This window comes from Bactrocera neohumeralis, unplaced genomic scaffold (genome assembly GCF_024586455.1).
Source record: "Bactrocera neohumeralis isolate Rockhampton unplaced genomic scaffold, APGP_CSIRO_Bneo_wtdbg2-racon-allhic-juicebox.fasta_v2 cluster09, whole genome shotgun sequence".
Taxonomy (NCBI): Eukaryota; Metazoa; Arthropoda; class Insecta; order Diptera; family Tephritidae; genus Bactrocera; species Bactrocera neohumeralis.
The window spans coordinates 18,437,322-18,461,147 of record NW_026089622.1 but is presented as its reverse complement, the minus strand read 5'-3'; the positions used below and the strand labels follow the sequence as shown (position 1 = coordinate 18,461,147).

At 37.8% G+C, this 23,826-nt stretch overlaps 1 protein-coding gene, 1 long non-coding RNA gene and 1 pseudogene across 3 annotated transcripts in view; 2 read left to right on the top strand and 1 right to left on the bottom strand.

Moving 5' to 3' along the window:
* The window catches only part of LOC126764318 (uncharacterized), a 271,263-nt gene that overhangs the window by 185,948 nt on the left and 61,489 nt on the right, over positions 1-23,826 (top strand). The gene's annotated exons all lie outside the window — the stretch shown is intronic.
* LOC126764167 (uncharacterized) overlaps positions 1-23,826 on the top strand; it is a 68,086-nt gene that overhangs the window by 704 nt on the left and 43,556 nt on the right. The window lies entirely within an intron of this gene.
* Positions 10,558-11,259, bottom strand: LOC126764186 (uncharacterized; annotated as a pseudogene).

Here is a 23,826-nt window from a genome sequence, read left to right as displayed (position 1 = left end):
AATGTAATTTTACTATACTTCAAATATTGGTAATTTTCAACTTTAAGCGCAAATATCTCGAGAACTATAACTACAGTGTACGACAAAACTAAAGCACGGAATCTGCCTTGCCGGTTTTAAATTAATAAAATTATATAAACTAGGTATAAAATTTAGTTTTATAGTTAGTTTATTCATTCTTCTTTTTGAATTAGAAAAAATTAAACAAATTAACTTATTAAAAAAATTTATAAAATTCCAGATATGAAAAATTCCAAAAATGTGGTGAGACAAAACTAAAACACAAAATAAGGTAAAGGTTCAGGAGAGCGGCTTTTCCGAAAACGTGCCCCAATTTTCACGGGAAATGTCTTAAAATTCGTGTTTTTAATTCCAATTTACGAATATATACGGCGCGTTATCTATTTTTGTGTTTTTTTTGTAGTAAAAACAAAAATTATGATTTTGCACGATATTTACGCTATAAATGGCATCACTGTTCGAAATTCAATAGGATACTAGTGATACAAGCACCGATCGGTTTCGAAATATCGATACTCTCGATATTAGAGACTAAACAAGAATTGATAAAAATGAGAGAAACATAATAGAAAAATAATAATAGTTGGAAAAATAGAAAGAAATTAAAATATCGATATTCTCAATATTCGAGTCTGAACGAGAATTGGTAAAAATGAGAAATACGTAATAGGAAAATAATAATAATTGGAAAAATAAAAAGAAATTAAAATATCGATATTCTCAATATTCGGGTCTGAACGAAAATTGGTTCGAGCGCTCGAAAAAAAATAACCCTGGTCGGTCCAACACCCCGGCGTTCATAATTCTTCTGTGTCCAACTTCTTCTTCTTTCTGCAATAATAATGAATTATAAATTTTTCTATTATGTATTTCTCCTTTTAACCAATTCTCGTTCAGACCCGAATATTAAGAGTATCGATAATTCGAAAACGATCAGTGCATAAATCAATAGATTCGAATTTACAACAGCGATGCCATAATTTCGAACATAACCTTGCCATTTTCGTTGAAGTGAAGTGATTGTGAAGTTTTACATATTTTTATAAAAATAAAAATAAAAACCATTTCTCTAATTAATTAATTAAAGAACATCAATAATTACGTGTATATAATTGATAGAAAATATATTGTTAACATCTAAAGGCGTGTAAAGTGCAAACGTGAATTTTTGATTTTGGGAAATACGATGTTTTTCTATTAAAACAAAGAAAATATTGTTTTTAAAAGCTCGCGCCTAACATATTCGTAAAGTAAAACTAAAAACGAGTATTTTAAGACATTTCCCGTGAAAATTGGTGCACGTTTTCAGAAAAGCCGCTCTCCTGAACCTTTACCCAAAATAATTTTATGATTGAAAAATTTATGTCTTTCAATATTTGGTTGTGCATATATTTGGCACGATTCCGATTACTTTGGCGGCGGGGTAAAAAAAACGAATTTCCATATAAATGGGGTATGTGCGGATAGGGTAACTTCTCCAGAGGAGGAATATCCAAAAATAATGTAAAAATAACTAATATTTTTTGAAATATTCACGTTTAAAAATTCAAAAATTTGCACTAAGAAAACATGTTATTTCTCTATGTTTCTCTAAGATTTTTAACATTTTCCTCTTGTTATATTTAAATATACACTTTAAAGATTGAAATAAGTTCACATTTCACTTTTATTTTGTAATATTTTACCTATATTTATTAATTTAAAAATCACTTAGAACACCCATCGTAGCAAAGGCTAGATTGTTTACAATTATGAGGAAAACGAGCGCTGCCACATCTCAAACACCAAATTTGTAGGATTCTTAACGATTTTTCTTTGTTTGTTCTTTTGCGTGATTCTTTTTTCTATATTAATTATAATAAAAAATACTTTCCAACAGTTTTCAAGTTATAATATTGAGTTGTGAAAACTTGTTCCATATACACATGTATATATACATATGTATACATATATACTATACATATGTGTGTATATGTATAATATGCGATTTATGTTTAATAAAAATAAAGAAGTAAAAATCTATAACAATATTGTAAAATTTATATCATATCGGGGTGACTGAAGTACTTTCGCGTAGTACTGCCCTTCTGCGTTGGCGGCCTTCGGCCGCCCTTTAAAAAAATAACCCTGGTCGAGCGAATACCCGGGGTGACTGAAGTACTTTTGCGTAGTACTCCTTTCTGGTTGGCGAGCAAATACCCGGGGTGACTGAAATACTTTCGCGTAGTACTCCTTTCTGCGTTGGCGGCCTTCGGCCGCGCTTTAAAAAAATAACCCTGGTCGAGCGAATACCTGGGGTGACTGAAGTACTTTCGCGTAATACTCCTTTCTGCGTTGGCGGCCTTCGGCCGCGCTTTAAAAAAATAACCCTGGTCGGGCGAATACCCGGGGTCACTGAAGTACTTTCGCATAGTACTCCTTTCTGCGTTAAAATAAAAAAAATATATTGAGTTTCGTTGTGAAGTGGTTATATTTGTTGGTTATCTTGCACTAATATTCAAACAAAGTTTGAGTTTTCATTATAAAATGGTTAAATATTATTATATAATAATAATAATTTTTAATGGTTAAATATTATGTATATATAATAATATTATTATATAATATTATTAAATTAAATAAAGAACATATCCATATGAATGGATAGAGGAATTTTTGGGAAAAAAGGCATTTCAGCGAATTTCCTTATTATCACATGGCAGCGGTCCATTTCGTCGTAATTTTAGCACACACATGATGTTCACTACGAGTGTAAAATGTAATTTTTAAAATAAAGATTTCTTCGGTAAAAAAACTGTTAAAAGTGTAAAATGTGAATTTATTAAAAAGTTTATAGTTTAAATTAATTAATTTGAAGTGAAAAATGTGAGTAAAGTGTGTTTAATGCGGTAAAATAGCTTGTTGAAATGCTCGAATTTTGGGAATTTTTGAACTTTAAGGTCGAATATCTCGTAAACTAAGCGTTTGCGGTACCTATAACCCTATATATTTTTTAATCAGGAGGACTTCCTCTTTCCAACGGTACCTTCAAATCGCGGCGCCAAAGAAATCGGAATTGTGCCATATATTTCAATACAGTGGCACATCGGCGAGGCATCGACTCAATTTAGTTAATGTGTCGCAGGAAATGCTTTTAATGCTTCCTTTACTTGGATGAATAAAGCGTCCTTCCTTTTTACAATTCTCACATCTGATTTTTCCATCTATAATTTCCTATTGGTCCTCTATGGGATTGAGATCTGGTGATTATGCGGGTCGCTTTAAAAACCCAATCCTGTTATCAACAAACCACTGTTTTACACAAATAGCAGTGAGTTTCTGGTCGATGTCGTGTTGATAAATCCATTTAAAAGGCATTTCTTCTGCAGCATGCGCCAGTATAATATTATGAAAAATAATTTTATACTTAATTTTGACCATAATACTATGTATATGATGAATTGGCCTTATTCCATCCCCTGAAAAACAACCCAACACTAGTATATTGCCTCCACCATGTTTCATGCCTGTAGTATAACGTTGATTTAGGCATTGTCTTTTCGGTCTGCCTACCAGCTTCAGTCCATCTGAATCTTTCATATTAAACTTCGATTCTTCAATAAAAAGTACAGTTCGTCTTTAGGTAATGGTCCAATTTATGTGCATCCTAGCGATATTCCAGTCATGCCAGCCTGTTATTTAAAGAAATATATGGCTTTTTTGCACTTCTGTAGCATGAAAATCGCACTTGCACAGCTCGACGTTGTATGGATATAAAAGGTAATTTTTTATCGCCCGAATGACTTCCTTATTCTCTGGTTCGGTTATTTTCCGCAGCCTTCCACCTCTATGCACTTCAAGGGGGGGGGTTTAGTGTTTTTTGCGGCGGACTGAGTAATATAATTTTATTAAATTTAATGACATGTTGTACAACTTTTGAAGTATATACATAAGTGAATCTCTATAAGGGCCTTGATAAACAGTGGTGAACAATACAACTCGTTACCGGATCATCTGAAACAAAAAAATTGATATGCGTTTTAAAGGTGATGTGTTTCTCGGTGGAGTTTTTTTTCCATATTTTTCTTTTTTTTTTATTAACAAGTTAACCGCGATTTGGGAAGAATTTAGTATACCATCCCAGGATTTCGGGAATAAAATGGGTATGGTCGGATAGAGGAGATTCTCCAGATCAGGAATATAGCTTATAGCCGCAGGAAGCTTATAGTTTTCGAGTTATTCGCATTTTAAGTTGAAAATTTGCAATATTTTAATTACATATTTTCGATCTATAAAATTAATTTTGCACTTATATTTTTCACTTTTATATACGCTAACACATCACTTATTCATTTGCACACATTTATTTTATATAATATAGTGCAAAAATAGCTTCTAATAAACATTTAAAATATTGTTGAATTTGATTATTTAAGAATAACAAATGAATTACAAACTGTCATACAATCAGTGTTACCTTATCGACATCATTTGTAAAATAACTAAATGAAATAAAGGGAACAGATTATACCCCAAATACGAAAATCAACAACCTATAAAAAACAATATCCCTGGTCGGTCCAACACCAGGGTGTATCAGAATTTTTTCGTGTTGAACTCCTTTTTGCGTGGGCGGCCTTCGGCCGCGCTTCAAAACAATATCCCTGGTCGGTCCAACACCAGGGTGTATCAGAATTTTTTCGTGTTGAACTCCTTTTTGCGTGGGCGGCCTTCGGCCGCGCTTCAAAAAAATAACCCTAGTCGGTCCAACACCGGGGTGTATCAAATTTTTTTCGCGTTGAACTCCTTTTTGCGTGAGCGGCCTTCGGCCGCGCTTCAAAAAAAATAACCCTGGTCAGTCCAACACCAGGGTGTATCAGAATTTTTTCGTGTTGAACTCCTTTTTGCGTGGGCGGCCTTCGGCCGCGCTTCAAAAAAATAACCCTAGTTGGTCCAACACCGGGGTGTATCAAATTTTTTTCGCGTTGAACTCCTTTTTGCGTGGGCGGCCTTCGGCCGCGCTTCAAAAAAATAACCCTGGTCGGTCCAACACCGGGGTGTATCAAATTTTTTTCGCGTTGAACTCCTTTTTGCGTGGGCGGCCTTCGGCCGCGCTTCAAAAAAATAACCCTAGTCGGTCCAACACCGGGGTGTATTAAATTTTTTTCGCGTTGAACTCCTTTTTGCGTGGGCGGCCTTCGGCCTCGCTTCAAAAAAATAACCCTGGTCGGTCCAACACCGGGGTGTATCAAATTTTTTTCGCGTTGAACTCCTTTTTGCGTGGGCGGCCTTCGGCCGCGCTTCAAAAAAATAACCCTGGTCGGTCCAACACCGGGTATATACATTTTTTTTCTCCCGTAGAACTCATTTTTACATTGGCAGCCACTTAAAGTTTTTTATATTTTTCTTTAATGTTTATCAACGATTATGTTTCCTGTATTTAGGGTATAATATTTCTTTATATCTTTTTTTTTAAATTAGTTTGTAAAATATTTTACCATAGTAACACTGATTATTTGACACATTTATTTTTACAAATTATGTCGATAAGGTAACACTGATTATATGACAGTTTGTAATTCATTTGTTATTCTTAAATAATCAAATTCAACAATAATTTAAATGTTTATTAAAAGCTATTTTTGCACTATATTATATAAAATAAATGTGTGCAAATGAATAAGTGATGTGTTAGCGTATATAAAAGTGAAAAATGTAAGTGCAAAATTAATTTTATATATCGAAAATATGTAATTAAAATATTGCAAATTTTCAACTTAAAACGCGAATAACTCGAAAACTATAAGCTTCCTGCGGCTATAACCATATATATTCGTGATCTGGAGAATCTCCTCTATCCGACCATACCCATTCTATTCCCGAAATCCTGGGATGGTATACTAAAGCCGACCCCGCGATTTTTTTTAGCTAAAATCGCGCTAAAGTGGGGTTTAGAAAATCGTCGGGTAAATTTTAGAATGGCAACCCCCAATGTGGTATGTACGGATATAGGAGGTCCTCCAGATCAAGAATATCTATATCTAAATATAATTGCCGCTGACTTATGCTTTTTGAGATATTTGCATTTAAAGTTCAAAAATTGAACTATTTGTACAAAAACTCACCTTAAAGGCCGCACTCACACTTTCTTTTAAGGGGGTATTCTGGTCTAGAAGCATGAATTTCAGGTAATTTTTCAAGTGTCGTAAAAAAAAGGCAATTAATATTTTTAGTATCCATTTTTGACCACAATTCCGATTTCTTTGGCGCCGCGATTTGAAGGTACCGTTGGAAAGAGGAAGGCCTCCCGATTAAAAAATATATATGGAGTTATAGGTACCGCAAACGCTTAGTTTACGAGATATTCGACCTTAAGGTTCAAAATTGCCCAAAATTCGAACATTTCAACAAGCTATTTTACCACATTAAACACACTTTACTCACATGTTTCACTTCAAATTAATTAAATTTTTTACCGAAGAAATCTTTATTTTAAAAATTACATTTTACACTCGTGGTGAACACCATGTGTGTACTAAAAATTACGACGAAATGGAGTGCTGCCATGTGATAATAAGGAAATTCGCTGAAATGCCATTTTTCCCAAAAATTGCTCTATCCATTCATGTGGATATGTTCTTTATTTAATTTAATAATCAAATAAGTAGTATTATACAATAATATTATTAATATATTATCAATATATTATTTTTATTTTAACGCAGAAAGGAGTACTATGCGGAAGTACTACGGTCACCCCGGATATTCGCTCGACCAGGGTTATTTTTTTAAAGCGCGGCCGAAGGCCCCTAACGCAGAAAGGAGTACTACGCGAAAGTACTTCAGTCACCCCGGGTATTCGCTCGACCAGGGTTATTTTTTTAAAGCGCGGCCGAAGGCCGCCAACGCCGAAAGGAGTACTACGCAAAAGTACTTCAGTCACATAAATCACATATTACACATATATAGTACATATGTAGAAAGTATTTTTTTATTGTTAATATAGAAAAAAGAATCACGCGAAAAACAAACAAAGAAAAATTGTTAAAAATCCTACATATTTCCTGTTTAAGTTGTGGCAAGGCTCATAATTGTAAACAATCTAACCTTTTCAACGATGAGTGTGCTAAGTGATTTTTAAATTAATAAGTTTAGGTAAAATATTGCAAAATAAAAGTGAAATGTGAACTTATTTCAACGTTTAGAGTGTATATTTAAATATACAGAGTGAAAAACGTGAAAAAATTTAGTGAAACAGAGAAATACCACGTGTTATTAGTGCAAATTTTTGAACTTTTAATAGTGAATATATTAAAAAATAGAAGTTATTTTTATATAATTTTTGGATATTTCTCCTCTGGAGAAGCTCCCCTATCCGCACATACCCTATTTATACGGAAATTCGGTTTTTTTACCCCTCCGCCAAAGTAATCGGAGTCGTGCCCATTTTTTTATTAGTTATTTGTTAATTTTAGAAGAGTGGAGAAAAAAATTAAAAAGTAAAAAATTTCAAAACTTATGAACTGACGAAGTGGGGGTCTCCAAAGATTTCCTCGTGATGATACCCATGATTTCAACCCTCCTAGTTATCGGAAACCAAAAAAAAACAAGAAAAAAAGTTAACGTCGGTTGCACGGAAGCTATATACCCTTCATTTCTGTTAGTAAATATGTTTTCAGTTTGTATGGAAGCAATATGCTATAGTTATCCGTTCTGAACAAGTTTTTTAGAGATTACAGTGTTGCCTTAAAAAATAATCTATACCAAATTTCGTGAATATATCTTGTCAAATGTGAAAGTTGTCCATACAAGAACTTGATCCCGATCGTTCAGTTTGTATGGCAGCTATATGCTATAGTTAACCGATCTGATCAATTTCTTCGGAGATTACATTGTTGCCTTAGAAAATAATATATACCAAATTTCGTGAATATATCTTGTCCACACAAGAACTTGATTCCGATCGTTCAGTTTGTGTGGCAGCTATATGCTATAGTTAACCGATCTGAACAATTTCTTCGGAGATTACGTTGTTGCTTTAGGAAATAATATATATAAAGTTTCGTGAATATATCTTGTCAAATGTGAAAGTTGTCCATACAAGAACTTGATTCCGATCGTTCAGTTTGTATGGCAGCTATACGCTATAGTCAACCGATCTGAACAATTTCTTCGGAGATTACATTTTTGTCTTAGAAAATAACATATACCAAATTTCGTGAATATATCTTGTCAAATGTGAAAGTTGTCCATATAAGATCTTGATTCCGATCATTCAGTTTGTATGGCAGCTATATGTTATAGTGGTCCGATATCTGCCGTTCCGACAAATGAGCAGCTTCTTGAAGAGAAAATAACGTTTGCAAAATTTCAAAAAGATATCTTAAAAACTGAGGAACTAGTTCGTATATATACAGACAGACAGACGGACATGGCTAAATCGAATCAGCTCGACATACTCATCATTTATATATATACTTTATAGGGTCTACGACGATTCCTTCTGGGTGTTACAAACTTCGTGACAAACTTAATATACCCTGTTCAGGGTATAAAAAGATTACGGGTCGGCTTTAGTATACCATCCCACGATTTCAGGGTTAAAAGTAGTGGTTGGATAGGGCTGATGCTCCAGATTAAGAAAATATATAATTATAGCCGCCGCAAACTTATAGTTTTCGAGATATATCCATTTAAAGTTAAAAATTTCGCAAATTTAATTTGGCAATTTCTCGATTTATAGTAACTTTTTCTTTCACATTATGCACTTTTTATACACTTACACTTCACTACAATATTTCTACATATTTATTTTTTATTAATATTTTAGATATTTGATTAAAATAAGCATTTTATATTTTACATAAATATTATTACACGCACAATAACAATAAGTGTTCCGTGTTGTCAAATAGTAAGTATTGCCATATCTACACATTTATCAAACGAATAAAAAATAGGTTTATACGCCAAATACATAAATCAAAAAAGGAGTTTTACTCGAAAAAAACCTGGCACACCCGGTTGTTGGCACACCCCGGTGTTGGATTATTTTTTTGAAGCGCGGCCGAAGGCCGCCAACGCAAAAAGGAGTTTTACTCGAAAAAAAAACCTGACACACCGTGGTGTTGGCACACCCCGGTGTTGGATCGGCCAGACTTATTTTTTTTTGAAGCGCGGCCGAAGGCCGCCAACGCAAAAAAGAGTTTTAATCGTAAAAACCTGACACACCCCGGTGTGGGATCGCCCAGGGCAATTTTTTTCCTGCATTTGAGCTTTTTTTATTTATTTTTATTGTTTTCAATCGTTTGGGATATGGTAGCACTTATTATTTAACAACACGGAACACTTATTGTTATTGTGCGTGTAATAATATTTATGTAAAATATAAAATTCGTATTTTAAGCAAATATCTAAATAATAAATATAAAATAAATATGTAGAAATATTACAGTGAAGTGTAATTGTATAAAAAGTGCATAATATGAAAGAAAAAGTTACTATAAATGGAGATATTGCAAATTGAAATTAGCCAAATTTTCAACTTAAAATGCAAATATCTCGAAAACTAAAAGTTTGCGGCGGCTATAATTATATATTTTCTTAATCTGCATCAGCCCTATCCAACCATACCCTGAAATCGTGGGATGGTATACAAAAGTTTCCCCAAGATTATTAATCTAGAATAATGTCGCAATGGCCGGAACTACTATTATTTTTCACAAAATGGCGACTGCCTGAAAAAAAAAGTTTTTTTGGATCACTTTTTCTGACTATTCCGAATTTTTTAAAAATAATAAAAATAAAAATGTGGGGATAGGGCTAATGCACACCATAGACAAGCCTATAAAGAAGACTCTATGAAAATTTGAAGTAAATCGGTCGAGTAGAACCTGAGAAATCGTGGGTATAGTTCCGAAAAAGTCAGTTTTGAGAAAAACGCGTTTAAAGTTTCGCGTAAAGTTTTTTGTTCGATTAGTTCCGGCCGAACCAGTTTGGATGCCGTGTCAGAAAAATGCCTATATCTTTGAAAATAATTTGAATTTTGAAAAATCCTCTTGTACACATATCCTTGAATAGTTAAACTTTGAAAATATATAAAAAAAAATTCGACTTTTTAAAATTTCTAGACCAAAAAACAAAAATGCACAAATTCCGAAAGATCGTTATTATCTATTGATCCTTACGAAAATTGTTATAACAAAATGTGTTTAACTGATGAAAATTATTAGAAATTGAAATTGTTTTTAAAAACGGTAAATATATATTATAGATACAATAAAATGATCAAAGGTAATTATAAATTGAAAACAGTAGTTTTTAAAAAACGTTAAATGTATACTGGCGGGTATCTGCGAAAAGGAACAGGGATGCTGCGAAAAGCGGAGATGTTGGTTTGGTCGATCGACGTCGTAACGAACAAAGGTGCGCGAGATCCTTTCTCTTTCCCTTTTGTTCTAATTGGAATGTTGGATGGTGTCATCGTTTTTTCGTGCATGTACGTGTGTGTGTGTTAATGTATAGTTCTCTCTCGTGTGATGAGGTGAATGCGTGCTTTTGATTGGGTGTGGTGAACTGATGTAAATGTGATGTGACGTCGCTACTCATTTAGCCATCCCGGTTCCCCCTAGGCGAGTATTTACCCTAGAAGGCACTGTAGCGTAACTACAACGCTACTGAGACCTGCTGACCGGCGGGATGGCGGCCTAAGCTGTTGGCGCCGTGTTCATGTTGCCCGATTTTGGCGCCAGGGACGGGATTCTGCTGCAGAGGGTCCGCGCCGGCGGTATGCCGTCAAAGGAGTTCTTTGAGAATGCCTGACGTTACCGCTGGTGCGAGGAGCCGGTGGGCGCCCGGAGTCGCGTCTGGTAGTGTGGTGCAGCAGCGTGTGATGCGCCCGCACACAGATTTGGCAACGATTATTTGATCGGCACTCCTGTGTTGCGTGGGAAGTTGCCAGGCAATTCAGGCATACCCGTGCGCCTTTGCCACCTTCTGGCGTTGCATCGGCGGCATGACTTTAAAGATACCGCAGTGCGATAGCCGATGCGGACTGGGACATAATGGACATCGAATGCGCTGCGGATCCGCTGGTAATGCGGGTGTTGCTAGTGTGCTTTTACGGGGGGCCGTTGTCGCGGTGGAGCCTGTCGTTGGTCGAAGCGCTGCCGGTGCAGCCATTGGGCCAGCTTCAGAGCGAGGAGCGGAAACTGCCGAACGCATGGTTGGCGTTGATTAAGATGTCATATCCACGTCCATATTGCTCTGTGAGAGAAATGGTCATATTAGTTATAAGTTGTGGAATTTACAATAATATGGACCTTATGTGACATGAAAAGGATGCCATTTTTTTGATTCATTTGAATGGCAGTCTCACAACATAACGACCATATTCGTTTCTTGTTGTTGTGGACTCGTAATAGGCTTCGCATGTCTGATCTTCTTCTGAAAGTTGAGTAATCTGAGGTACTTATTCTACTTCCCAGAATTTTTTAAGTACATTATTTAAATATTCGTTTGTGATATCTTCCACTTGTGTTGTGAAAGAATTTATTTTTTCAGTGACTTGGCCACTTATAATCAGGGTTCTCATTTACTACTCCGTAGCAGCAAAATTTCTAAAATTATTGCTATGCTATCGCTACCGCTCTCACTTTGTCGGGAGCCACAGCGTAGCTTTAGCATAACAATGTAAAGTATGTGCTCTACTCTGCTCCGCGTTTTGTTAGGTAAAAAACTATAGCTGGAGCGGGAGCAAAAAATTAAGTTCTGCGCTATGCTCTGGCGTAGCGATAACAAAAAATTGGGAGCGGTAGCACAGCAGAGCAAATGAAAATTTTCATGTGCTACAGCTCCCGCATGTGTTTGTTGCTTTTTTCTTTTTGCTATTTTCTGGCATAATATTTGAATTAATTGAATAATTCAAACAAAACAATGTTATGCAAATCATTTTGGCACTTGTTGCGTCAAGTGCCTTTATAAATCTAAAATCAAATATTTTAAAAAATATATTAATAAAGTGAATTAGATAATAATTGAATAAATTATAATTTTTTTTTTTTATGTAAAATATTTACCAATTTTATATTACCAAAAACATCATCTATTCCAAATGTATTACAATACTCAATTACTATGAATTTTCGAAATTAATTTTAACTATGAACATATACTTTCCCCCTTTTTATATACAGTAGGGTGTTTTTTTTTTGAACTATTAATTTTTTTCAGTCCAGTCACGAAATTTCCTTGGAAATACCCAAAAAAAAAATTCCCTGAAAATTTTAGCCCTAAATATTTACATTAAGAACTGGACCGAGGCATGTAAAAATTTTCCATAGAAAATACACTACAATCTTGGTTTTTTATCTTTAAATTCCTACAGATCAGAGGTATTTTATGGCATTTTTATATGTGCGGAAGAAATTGCGGGAATATAGCGCGGGAATTCCCGCAATTGTTTAATTGAAGGAAACATGAATGACGGGAATTCCCGCAATTTACGCGAATGTGTTAATCCATTGCACTGTGTATTTGCAGTTCTATTCTACCATTCCCAATATTTAGTAATTTTATAATTTTTTAGGAAGAATCAGTTTGAAATTGTACGCATATACATACTTCAATGTATATTGCAAAGAATCGAAAAGATTTCTGTATATCTAAAAATATAATAAAACTTTTTATCAACACTCCAATTATTCCGTTATATCTTTATGTTAGATATCGCGTTTGGTTTGTTATGAATGCATTTGCGTCCTTGACCAATAATCTAGCAAAGTATCCGCAGTGCCTTGACGATGAGAATTCCAATGCCATTTTTTGTTGTGATATTAAATATATCGGACGGGCTCGTCTTAAAAAAAAAACTACCTGGTTAAGAAGCAAAATCAGTATAACCCATATACTAAGCATGTTTGGAAATGAAAATTTTTACTTATTTCTTTCTATTTTTGAATTACTAAAATTTTCAAATGATTCTTACATAAATTTTGAACAAATGCTTATGATTTGAAATATAATTTTTGTATTTATGAACTGTATTGAAATTTAGTATAAAGAGATAAAATGTATCCTATGTCCTTACCCTGCTTCTAAACTAACTACCTCCCCACCAATTTTAAGCCAAATCGGTTCAGCCGTTCTTGAGTTATAAACGACTTTCTTTTATATACCAACTTGTACCATACTTGTAAATGCCAGAAAGTAGCAAAAAAGAAAAAAAAAACAACAAACACATTCGAAAGCTGTAGCACATGAAAATTTTCATTTGCTCTGCTGTGCTACCGCTCCCAATTTTTTGCTACCGCTACGCCAGAGCATAGCGCAGAATTTAATTTTTTGCTCCCGCTCCAGCTATAGTTTTTTTACCTAACAAAACTCGGAGCAGAGTAGAGCACATACTTTACATTGTTATACTAAGGCTACGCTGTGGCTCCCGACAAAGTGAGAGCGGTAGCAAGAGTAAAATGAAATGCTACGAGAGTAGCGTAGTTTTTCAAACGCTGCTTATAATCCACCCAAATATTGTATTTTGGACTAACAATTTATTGGAGATTTTCTCTATAACTTCAAGAATTATTTGAGGTATTAAGTCACTGCCTAATAATATGTCGCTTTGTGATGGGGTATGACAGTTGGGATCTGCTAATTTGAGATGTGAGCAAAATTTGTAAGTTGCGGTAGAACGATTGCTTGTGCATCTATTCGTATATCCGCATTTGGAGAAACTATGGTGATTGAGCAAATTTTGTTTGAATTTTGTATAATTCTTCCGCCCATTCCCGAAATGTGGAAATTTTAATTTTTGACAGGCAATTTTAGCCGATTTTGAGCTTTAGATGATATAAAGGTTCTTTTAGAGCCTTGATCTATTAACGCTCTTAGTTTGAATAAATCACCTTAACGTTCAATGGTGATGACCGCAGTGGGTAAAATAATTTTGCTTTCATTTTCTGAATGAAGCGCTTGAAATTTTGCTGCTTTAGAGCAACGTGGTTGTTTTTCCCTTTTTTCGGGATTTGAGGTTTCGAGATTACTTGATGTAGTTGTAGCGACTAACCCCGTGGTTTTTTGAACATTAAGCAATGAGTGGTGTTTTCGCTGACAGTATACACAATTGAATTTGAATTCACAGTGTTTTGTCATATGAGAATTCGACAGACAGTTTATGCAAAGTTTGTGTTGACGGACCAGATTGTTTCTATCAGAAACGGATAATTTTTTGAATCTCGCAAGATCTTAATTTATGACCTCCCTTACAGAGTTCACACAATGATTGCCATTGACTACTTTGATTTGACACGAATGTGTGACTTTTATTAACGTGTCTATTATATTGTATGTTATTACTGGCTTGGGGTTTGAACAAGTTTTTACTTGAGTCATTTTGATGACCTTTTGGCTTTATAGTTTTTTGTCTATACGCTCAGCTTCCTCGTATTGAGCAGGGAGGAATGTTTTCATCTGTTGCCAGGTGGGCATTATTTTTCTTTCCACTAGTGATTGTTCCCATCGTAATAACGCAGCATCAGGCAGTGTTTCTGCGCAATTGGTTACTATAATAGGGTCAAACGATTCTGTGGAGATATTTTGTGTTTTTAACACTGATAAACAATTGGTCACTGACGAGCATAAATTTTGAAATTCCTGCCTAGTTTCTTGTTGAATTTTTGCAAATGCAATAGAGTTTTATTTGGTTTTCTATCATAACCCTTTCATTTTTGTACCTTTCGACCAGTGCCTCCCAAGCCACTTTAAAATTTTCGTCATTTAAAGCGAATTGCTTAACGATACTGCCTGGTTTCCCTTTTGTTTTATACCTGAGATGGTATAGCTTTTGTGCTTGTGAAAGTTTAGGATGGTTTATATAAACGGCAGTGAACATGTCTCGGAAGGACGGCCATTGGTCATAACATCTATTAAAAACTTTAGTATCACAAGCTAAGCTGGTACTTTTAGATACATGCCTTTATCTAGGTCACCTTTTGGTGTTGTAACTACTCTGGGAGGGGGCGTAGTGACTCTACTTGGCCTTACTAAACTTATTTGTTCAGTTATCATTCCCTTTGTTAACTCGTACTGGTCGCGGCAGTTATCTCACTTGGCTGTCGCCGAAGCTTTTGTGTTTTCTGGGAGTTCTGCGTCGTCAGTATCTAGTACTGTATCGTACGCTGCCAGAAGGCGTGCCCATAGATTGTTAACACTTTCTAGTTTTATATTCAAAACTGATTCCATGACATCAGTAACAGGGAAAGCTTGAAACCTAGTGCAATATCTTATAAAGCTATCACTTTCAGTGATAAATCTCGATATTGTGTGATCTTTTGATCTCTTTTCCTTTGTACCGTGCTTAGAGCGTGTAGCTTCTGCAGGTGTTTATCGTCGTAAGCCATTTTTGAAATTGTAAAAAAATAAAAATTTGATGAGATTTATCTGATAAATGCCGAAAACCGAAAACTCTTTTAAGTAAATAAGAGTTGTTATTCCCGTAAATTTACTAAAATACGCGTTAATCGTTTTTCTTAACCGCACTATTGTATTTATTTATTTATTTAACGCCAATCGGCACTATACATCTAATAACAATTATAATGCTAAATAAGACAACATATAAAATTAGGAATTAAACTCGTGACCTAGTTCGTATGCTAATATTTTAATAAAGCTTTTTTAACGATCGTTTTGAGGTTCTGTAGAGACCCGCTGAAGAAGTTGATGTCAACGTGCAAAGAGTTTACCAATCTACAGATTCTTTCCTTTGAGCCATTGATTACATAGTTTTTGTTCGATCTGCAAGTTTTCAGGATCCTCATCTGTCTAAGGTTAAGCTCATTTGGTACGATTTCAAAGTCTGCAAGGATTTCTGGGGCATCAATTAATCCATTGAGTATTTTGAATAAGATGAGGTCTGCTACCTGCCGTCGAGATTTCAGGTCATTTATTTTCAGGATTCTTCGGGCGTCTTCAGTTGAAATGATATCGTTTCTGTGTCTGTTATGAAATAGCAGCGCTTTGCAGAACTTGTGCTGGATTCTCTCTACTCTGTTGATCATTGAGTCCGTGAATGGGGACCAAATCACTGTTCCATATTCTAGAATAGCTAGCACTATTGCTGAGAATAGGCAGGTTAACGAGCAATTGTTCCCAAATTCCCTACACATCCGATTAATCAACGCTAGTACTTTGTATGCCTTATTTATTTATTTTTTTTTGTTCAATACAAATTCCGGACCGCTTATTGTATGTAATTAATGCTGTTATCACAGCTTCTACTAATTTAAGATTTATTATTGTTTTTTTATGTTTTAGATATACCCCTAAATCAGGGTATGTACATACTTATATTATTATTAGGCTTGTATTACAGCGTAGGCAAAAATAATACTGAATATTATGTAATTTATAAGTATGATTTGGGTAAGTGCATATGCATATTAGGGTGTGTAGTTCTGAGGCAACCTTTTTTTCAACTGAAAAACAGGCTAAAAACTTCCGAAAATGTGAAAAAGAAAGTTACTCAAAAGATGAGCTCTTAATATTAATATTAAGAGGTGTCTATTTCAAATTTTCTGTTTTCCATATAAATTACATGGAAAAAAAATCATTTTTTTTTTGTGGTGGTTATTATGCGGAGGTTATAATATGTGCACGCGATGGCTGCTAGTAGGGATGGTAAACTCGAATCCGAATCTACTGGAAAATCGAGTTTTCTCGTAAAATAATCGATAATATTAATATTAAGAGCTCATCGTTTGAGTGACTTTCTTTTTCACATTTTCGAAAGTTTTGAGCGTGTTTTTCAGTTGAAAAAAAAGGTTGACTCAGAATGACGCACCCTAATATATATATATCATATTAAATGTAGATCATTTGGAACATAGATAAACTCACTAAATTTGCAACAGCATATTATATCAAAGATACAAATTGGAAAACAACATTACAAATAAAAGCTGAGCAATTTACAAAGTTTGGTAAACCCAAAGCAATAATAATGGACAATAAATTCAGAGCAGAACAAATAAATAGCAAGCTTTTTAAGCAAAGAGTCATGGTGTGTAGATGAATATGACACATACTAATAAAATCCCTGAGATTCATTAAGGTACCTCACATACCATTACCAATCATATAGAGTAAAGTCACCCGAATATTATATTGGGGCCCCCTACATAGGGTTGTGCGCTGAGTTTGGGACCCGCCAAATGATATGGCGAATTAGACAGCGGCTACGCTGGCTAGGTCATGTTGTCCGGATGGACGAAAACACTCGAGCTCTGAAAGTATTCGACGCAGTACCAGGAAGAGGAAGACCTCCACTCTGTTGGAAGGACCAAGTGGAGAAGGACCTGGCTTCGCTTGGAATATCCAATTGGCGCCACGTAGCGAAAAGAAGAAACGACTGGCGCGCTGTTGTTAACTCGGCTATAATCGCGTAAGCGGTGTCTACGCCAATTAAGAAGAAGAAGCAGTTTAAGTTCTAAGATACACTGTTATCAGTACAACATCCTCTCTCATTTTCATTGATATAACTCACACGTTGGCCGATATATTCGGTATAAAGTCACCTAGAAGTTTGAAAATCGTTTTGTTAAGTATGGGAGATAACTGCACGATTCAAGCCATTTTCGACACACAGACATCCCGTTGCCAGGAAAAGTTTATCCCTGAATTTTAAATATATGTCTCACACATTGATCGATATTTGTCGTAAAAAGTAAACTAAGGATCTGAGCTCCAAATATTCGGTGCAGTATTTTTTGAATTTGGACAATTGTCGGTCATAAGATGGCGTACGCTAAAGGTATTATTCGTGAAAAATTTTATTCCGTTATATTTGTTTTGTACACTGGAAATGAAAAATTCAAATTGAATTTAAAATTGTGTTATATGGAAAGTGGCTGCAGTCCGAATTCGCACATTTTCACACTGTAACATAAGAATGTTAGAAGAACTGAATCTGGTTAAAATCAAACTAGCAGGCCCTGAGATATGACATTTAACCTAATAATTGGCGGTTCCACGCCCATTGTCGAATTTTTATACCGGCTATTAATAAAGAATCTGACCTGTTTAGTTATTGATTTATCGCTGTTTTAGTAGTTTTTAACAATACAAAGTACAGAGATACATTAAGGATCTCGCTGGTCTAGAAAATAGCGCCGCGATCAGGTTCGTAGAACTGAAACCGGTGTTCGGGGCCGCGGGATGATTTTAGTAAATTCTTTGAGAAAAAATCACCAAAACTTGTAGAGCACTTATGCCCGCAGAGAACTCCAAGCCCTGAAAGAATCGTCCCCCGTTAAGATATTTCGATAAAACTTGGTATGTGGTACAAAAAAAAACGAGTTCGTGGATGGGCCACGCCCGCAAATCGCCATTAACCGAAAACATATAAAGTGCCATAACTAAGCACTAAATTAAGATAGTACGGGGCACCTGTGGGCAAAATTTTTTGAAAAAGTTGGCGTGGCCCTGCTCTCTAACAAGTTTAATGTACATATCTGATAAATCACTTAAAATACAACAACTAAATTTGCTAAGTGCAAATCTTATGAGACCGACCGACAATGTGAAAATGTATGAAATCGCTCACTTCCCATATAGCGGTACTATTCCAAACTACCAATAAATCACTAACTAATTACGCCAGAGACATTATATTTTACATCCAACATGGTATTCGAGAGCTTTACGGAGCTGCTGTGAAAGTTGGACGATGGGCTTGACACCGCCCACTTTTTGGTGAAATCCCATATCGAGGGACCCGACCTACCGATTTCGTGTAGCAGTACGTGACATTCTTCTTCCACAATTTTAAATTCCACTTGATTCGTTTAGTTTTCTGTTCACAAATCAAGATGCAATTAATGCAACGGGATCACACTTTGCACGAATAATGTCCTTAGTGTGTGCCACCTTATACTGAAAATGTTTAAACCTAATAATAATTGTTCAAGCCTCATGCCTCCAGCTATCGTCCAATATGTGAGTTATCCCAATGAAAATAAAAGAGCGTGTTTTATTCATAACATTGTATCTTTGTACCTACAATAGATAAATTTGAGCAAAAACTTGACATAGCCTCTATATAACTAATACCACGATTTTCTTTACTCTATATCATTGAATTTACACTTTAAAATATTTCCCTGGATTTGATTCTTCCAAGTTGCAAGAGTATAACCTGTGCGGATGCACCCGAACTTAGCTATTCCTAATCTTCTTTACTGGCGTAGACGGCACTAACGCGGGCCAGTCGTACCTTCTTTTCGCAAGGTGGCGCCAATTGGAGAAATCTTTTCTCCAAGAGCAGATGGAAGAAATCGCACGATAGTGACTCGCCTTGTCTGAAACTTCGTTAGGTATCGAACGGCTCGGAGAGGTCTTTTCCGATCCTGACGGAGCTTTTGGTATCGCTCCTACGTCAGTTTACACAGCCGTGTTAGTTTTTGCGGGGATACCAAACTCAGACATTGCAAAAGCAGCTTTGAAATGAGACCATCTCTCGTGTCGATTCTCTTTTCACGGGTCTTTTCCAAGATTTGCCACATGATGAATATCTGGTCAGTTGTTGATTTTTCTGGTCTAAAACCACACTGATAAGGTCTAGTCAGTTCGTTGACGGTGTGCTTTACACAATACGCTCGATTGCACCTTATATACGACGTTGTGGAGCTTATCCCACGGTAATTGGCGCAGATTATGGTGTCTCGCTTTTTGTGCATTGAACAGAGCACACTTAAATTCCAATCGTCGGGCATGCTTTCGTCCGTCCTATTTTACAAAAAGGGTGATGTATGCTCCTTATTAGTTTTTCGCCGCCGTGTTTGAATAGCTTGGCCGTCAATCCCTCGGCCCCCGTCGCTTTGTTGTTTTTCGGGCTATTCGAATTTCTTCATGGTCGGGCAATGGACGGATTTTCCATCTCCTGGTTATGGCTTTACTGCCATCCAGCTGGCTGGAGAAGGGTTCTACAAGAGTACGCACGTCTAAAGCACTGGAGACGTGTCTTCCGTCTATCAACATATGATCGATGTGGTTAGGGAGTGTTTGATCCGAAAACAGCCAGGTAGCTTGATTAATCTTTTTATGCTGGAATCTAGTACTACAGATAACCATATTTCGGGCCCCCGGTGAAGTGGATCAGCCTTAACCCATTTGGAAATGTTTCATCATAGAAGCTGGACCGAAGCCGACCGTAATACCAAAGATATCGTCTTTGTCCACCCTGACGTTAAAGTAGCCAAGCACGATTTGGGATCGTGGGGGCGGCGGCTCTCATAGGTAAGCTCCAAGCGCTCATAGAAAGCATCCTTGATCACATCGTCCTTACCTTCCGTCGGGAAGTGGGCGCAAATCAGCTATATTTTGAAGAACTTGAACGAATTGTGGCTATACGTTCATTAGCCGGGATGAATGCCAGGTCTTGGCAATAGAGACTCTCTTCCACCACGAATCCGAAACCGGATTTGCGCTCCTTTATATGGCCACTATAGTAAATGCCACAAGGACATACTCGTTTCAGTCCTTGTCCTGTTGTTGTTTTTGTTTTAACGGAAATTCAATCCCCTTTGGGATGGTAAGTGTCATTTGTGTTGTCGTCGATGTTATCTAACGGGAGGCCCAAGAAACATGCTGTTTCGACGGGGTCGGACCAAAGGGAGGAGGGTGTTAGATGAGTAGGGTTCGTGGGGCATGCAAAGAGGTGGTCAGTGTCATGCGGAGACTCGTCGAGCTCAAGTCTATACTCCTTCGTCCAGTTTGTAAATATGGTCGCTGTGGATTTGGTGGGGGAAAGTGTGAGATTTCGTGCAGTAAGGAAACGAGAAAGGTCGGAGAGGTAGCTGTTTACCTTCGAACACATGCCATCGATTCCATTGCCCGACGCCAATATCGTGCAGTCATCAGCGTACGAGGTTGTGGAAACTCCCTCTGGTGGTTGTGGGAGTTTCGAGATGTAGAAACTAAACAGTAGCGGGGAGAGGACACCACCCTGCGGAACCCCCTGTTTAATTCTTCTTTAGATGTTTCACCTCGAAATAGTACGGATGACTGCCGACTGCACAAATAGTTCATGGTCCACCTCTTTAACCCTGGAGGGAGCGTAGTTTTTTCAATGTCCTGCAGTAGCGTTGTGTGGTTGACCGTGCCAAAAGCTTTTGACAGGTCCAACGCTACGAGGATCGTTCTTTCGCAGGGTGATTTCTGGTTGAGGCCACGAGCTATATGGGCGTTTATGACGCTAAGTGCTGTGGTGGTGCTGTGCACTTTTCGGAATCCATGCTGGTGGCTGGCTGACTCAGGTGGTGAGTAAAGGTCGGGAGTAACATGGCCTCAAGTGTCTTCACTACTGGGGAGAGGAGAGTTATCGGACGATAAGATTCCCCTTTGTTGAAGGGTTTCCCAGGTTTCAGTAGTGGGACCACTCTTCCGACTTTCCACACATCGGGTATTTGAAGAGTGGTCAGCGACAGGTTGAGGACCTTGGTGAGATATCTTACTCCCGTCGAGCCTAGATGCTTTAGCATTAGCATGTTGATTCCATCAGGGCCAATGGATTTGGAGGGTTTAGCTTTTTTGATGACACCCTGAACCTCCTTGTCGGTGGAAGTAAGTGGCGCGCCGTCGTTTGGCATTTTGCGCAGCCGTCGGTTAACACATCGTTTAGCTTTGTCAACCGAAGGGTGTAGTGTGAACTGCCGGCTAAAATAGCTCGCGCACTTCTTCGGGTCCGAAGAGGCATGACCATTGAATTGAACTTCAACTCGGTCGTCATGTCTCTTCGGGTTTGACAAAGCTTTGACAGTAGCTCAAAGCTTACTCACACCGGTGGAGAGGTTGCAGGACTTCAGGTGCTCTATCCATTTCGTCCGCTTATGTTGGCTTACCATACGCCGAATCTCCAAATTGAGATCCCTTATTCGGGGATCGTCATGGCGTAAGGTGTCGCGCTCATTAGCTAAAACGGCTGATTCGGCTGGGAAATTAGGGCGGATTTCCGCTATTCTTCCAGCCGGGATGAAGCGAGCGGTAGCGTACGTATACGTCCGTAGGAATAGGTAGAGCGTTGAAGATGCTCTCAGTAAATTCTGTGAAGCCGACCCAATTAGCTTTGTTAAAGTTAATGTAGGTGCGGTTGTCCACAGAAACAAAATCAGGAGGTTTCTCGATCGAGATAATTATGGGCAGATGATCTGATGCAAGAGTTAGCATAGGTCGCCAGGTTATGCTATTTATCAGACCACCGCTAGCAATGGTAATATCCGGCGAGCTATTACAGGTGCCCATAACTCTGGTGGGGGCTTCGTCATTCATTGTGCAAAATGTCGAATCGTCAATCTGTTCCGCCAGTTTCATCCCCCTACGATCATTTCACAGGCAGGAATGCCAAAGATCGTGATGCGCGTTAAAGTCGCCTAGTACCAAACGGTTTTCATCACGAAGTAGCGCACCTATATTCGGGTGATATCCTGTTGCGCAACATGTAACTAGGGGTATTTATTTATTAAATATTTCGAGCTCGACATCGCCTGACCGGATAGCTATACCCTGACATTGTAGGGTAGTATCCCTGCGGTCGATGTCTTTATCAATTAGACGATACTGCGCGGTGTTGTGCAATATGACGGCTAGGCCACCACCATTATCATGCTCGCGATCTTTACGTAACACGTTGAAACCGGCACAACTCAGAAGACCGGTTTCTTGGACCGCTGCTATCGATACACGTTCCCGATTCATAAGTGCAACTATTCCTGGATCTTACTCTAGAGTCCGTTGCAGTTAAATTGAAGTATTCGAGTTTGTCGCGGGTGTCCGTGGGTGATCCTGGAGGTGAGGGAGTGACGTGTAGGTGGTATTTGTTGCAGCTGCAGAACCCGCAGGGTCGGTTGTCTCGCTGGGGTGTTGGTTGGCGACGCCACTGTTGTGAGTTGCAGGGGTCGACTCCTGCAGAATGGGGCAACGTACGATATACTCCACTCATGTGTGGTGCGAGGGCCGGAACACGCCGGGAAGTGACACCAGCCAGTGCAGGAATTGCACTTAACTGATGTAACACTCCGACGTATGACGCTCTGACACACGGAACAGACTGTACGAGGAACCAAGAGTTGCTGGTTGGTTCTCGCACGAGGATTGGAGCGGGATGAAGGTTGGGGCCGGGAACAAGTCAGAGTGGAAGCTATGTTGCCTGATTGAGTTCCTGGGGACCGTAGAGGTCCTCTGTTGGCCACTCTGATTGAGTGGCGGCGCGGCTCGCGAACTATGTGCAGATTGCACAGCCGTAGAAGCTTGTTTCGCGGTATTGCGTAAGCACCATGGGGCCACGTAACGCGTAGTCCACTCCTTGTGAGTCTTAAAGCCAGAGCAGGTCTTAAGATGGCTCCATCCAGCCTTTTTGCGCATACGCAGCAGAAAAATTCCTCCGGGCCTGGGTTGGACTCAACGCCAGCACGAGTCAGGAGGATACGGAGCAACCCTACTGCAAGGCATTGCTCCAATGACGACAAAACACATTAGTACTCACCAATCCAAGCGGGGTTAGATCGCCGAAAAATCAGCCCTTGGTCGGATGAAATCCGAGTCAATTCCGGTGCGTAGAACCGGCTGTCGTGGGAACCGCACCTTTAATCGTAATCCTTAACACATTTGCAGGAGTCGTTTTCAAAGAGGAGGTCTCTGATCTCAGGCTGTTTTCTTTTCATTGGTAGTGTTTTTACATGTCGGGGCCCCAAACCCAGTTCACAACCCTGGAGAGGGCTGGGTCGCCTTTTCACTTTTGCTCGCCTTCACAGATGTCCGTTGCTACCCATGGGATAC